We start from the raw sequence: 3,005 nt of genomic DNA, 5'->3' as shown, positions 1-3,005 counted from the left end.
TAGGAATTCTAGCCTTCATCTCCTGAACCTATCTAGTACCACCAGTGACCCAGATTAGGGATTTCTCTTTCTTTTACTCATGTTTTGAATATTTTTGCTTTCTTTTTGTGGATTGTGGTAGCAACATATCTCCTATCAATGAAATCTACTATTTTTTTCTCTTGTTGATTGTTAATATTTCCTTGATAGTTTGAATGTGTTTGCTTGATTACTGATGGTTAATCCATGATTGCACTGGCAATTGCCCCAGTGGCCATGAGTAATTGTTAAAATTCTGGGAATCAAACTTTGTTTATGTAACTTTTTGATGATGCCAAAATGGAGAAGAGATATTGTGCTTTATATATTTTGAATAAGTGATGTTTATAACCTAATGAACCTGGTCCTTGATGATAAGTAAATTTTTCTAACTTTGTATTGATGAATAAGCTGAGTTCTGACAGGACCTAAGTGAGTGAAAAGCACAGAGTTTGTCATCATCAAAAAGGGGGAATTTGTTGGCCCAAGTAAAAGTGAAGTTTTGAAGACTGACAAAGGAACTCAGACATGGACCAGGTCCATCTTGTGAAGCACAGTTATGATCAACTCAAACATGTGAGATGCACGTGAAGGAGATAAACCTAACTTATCAGAAGTGATATCTCCTGATCATGATCGAAAAGGTTGCATATTGGATAAGGAGAAAGAATCCTTACTCAAAGAAAACACGGTTTAGGAAAAGGATAGAGTTAGAGTATGAGATCAACTAGAACTCTTGCACCATGGAAGAGTAGCATCAATATCCTAGTTAATCTCTAATTGCTAACTCCTTAAATATTAGTGTTCTCTTTTACAGGTAACGCACACAAGCAGAAGTTAAACGTGAATTGAGAGCAAAATAGCAAGGCAATTTTGCAAGCAATTCGTTGTGATTCAAGCGTGCAAACCTGAAGCTACTTGAACCAGATAGAAGAACCAGTTCCAAGTGTCTATCTTTTATTCTAGTTCAATTGTAGTAGGTGATTTTACATTGTACCTTTCAGCTTATCTAGAAGCAATTGTATTAGGTACTTAGAGTTTTCAAGTTAGAGTTAACTTGAAGTCGTCGCAACAGTTGAGGCTGTGTGCCACAACGAGATTAGAGTTAATCCTAGGTTTACAAAAGAGTTTTTGTAAATGCAGTTTTTGGCTTAGTGATTTTAGTGGAGAGTTTGGAAAAATCTTACTGGAAGGTAGGTCGTGGTTTTTTCACCTTTCGAGCCAGGTGTTTTCCACGTAAAAATCGCCGTGTTCTTTATTTTCTGTATTTATTATTTCGCAACAGTTGTAGTTGGAACACGTAGAAGAACCAGGCCCTTCTATAACCGAGTAAAGCAAAAATTGGGTACCACACAAATCACCCCCCTCTTGTGTGGTATTGAAGTATAAAACATCACTCCTGCTGTCGCGCCCCCTTTTTTCCTCCTCGCGGAGAACGTCCGAGTTTCGACATTTCATGGGAGGAATAACTCTTCTCCTTTTGGGAATTGGGTATTTGAAGAGTCGCCACCTAACGAATTATGGTGCATTAGGGCACCTTGAACAATTAACTCATGGACTAGTTTGCATTACCAAAGATTAGGTAAGGGCTCGAAATAACTGTTGATACCCAATTTTTTTCTGTATTTTAAATATGCAAAATACCTTCAAAATAATCTATATATGCATATATAAGCGTATCCCAAGGTTTCATTATTTTTCCTTAATTTTTCAAATATTTTAAAATTAATTTACTGCCCTATTTTGTCAAGAAAAAACCAATAATTGTCCCCCAAATTATCATTTTTGGTGATTCGTTTATTGAATTCTCATGTTTATACTAAAGTATTGCTAAGATATTTTTTACGTATTTTTACAAATTTATTTTAGTATTTTAAGGACAAAATTGCATAATTGCAATATTAGCCATTTTTAGGTTTAAATTCGTCTCATGTTTATAAAATGGGATTTTATACTTTTGAATTGATAATTATACACTATAAATCATTTTAGTACTTTTAATTAGTTTTTAGAAATTTATTTACTATTTTTATAAATTAAATGGGAAAAAAGGGGCTATTTAACTTATAGCCAGATTTTGTCTCCTAATTTAGCCTAATTAAACCCAATACCCCAACCCAATTAAACCAGCCCAATAGACCCAAGCCCAATTCCAGATCTACCCGACCCAATCTGATTGAATCTTGGCCGTTGATCAATTTTGATCAACAGTCCGGATTCTTTCTTTCCAAATTAAACCAAACGACCCCCCAAACCCCTCTCATTCCTCACTCAACCGACCCTCTCTTCTATCTCTCTATCTCTGGTTCTCTCTAGAACCTTCCCCCTCCCTTTCAGCTCCGATGAGTCTCACTCACCTTCTCCGGCCACCTCCCGGCCTGAATCTATGGTTGTCTCACCACTTACCGACCCTCTAGGGTTCCTACACACCTGTTTGCTGAGGTTTCATGGTCTGAATACGAAGAGCTTTATCCAGACCTTGTTGGTTCAAGTTTTTATGGCCATCTCCGGCAAGCCATGCCTGTTTCGAGCCTGGTTTCGACCCCTCCTGCTTAGATCAACAGCAATCCTAGCCTTTCTCACCGTTTGGGTTCCCCTGAAACCCTAGCTTTTGAGGTTCTTCTATTTTTCTTTAGATCTGTTCTAGATCCGTGTTTTCCCTAAACTTTTATACGATCTCTTGGTATTTCTTTCAAAAGTTATGCTTTCAAAACCTTTATATTTTTGTGATTTAGGTTTTTTCTTTTTGAGTTATTTAGATGTTTTTCTACTGTGTTCTTTATATGTTCCTCTATTGTGTTCTTTATATGTTTCTTTTGAGTTCTTTATATGTTTCTCTACTGTGTTCTTTATATGTTTCTCTTCTGTGTTCTTGTTAAGTTTCTGTTACCATGTTCTTTGTGTGCTTCTTTTACTGTGTTCTTAATAAGTTTCCTCCTACCATGTTCTTTGTGTGTTTCTCCTGCTGTGTCCTGGTTGGTTTTCTT

This window comes from Nicotiana attenuata, chromosome 8, assembly GCF_001879085.1.
Source record: "Nicotiana attenuata strain UT chromosome 8, NIATTr2, whole genome shotgun sequence".
NCBI lineage: Eukaryota > Viridiplantae > Streptophyta > Magnoliopsida > Solanales > Solanaceae > Nicotiana > Nicotiana attenuata.
The sequence above is the reverse complement of the archived record's forward strand: the minus strand, read 5'-3'. Positions refer to the sequence as shown.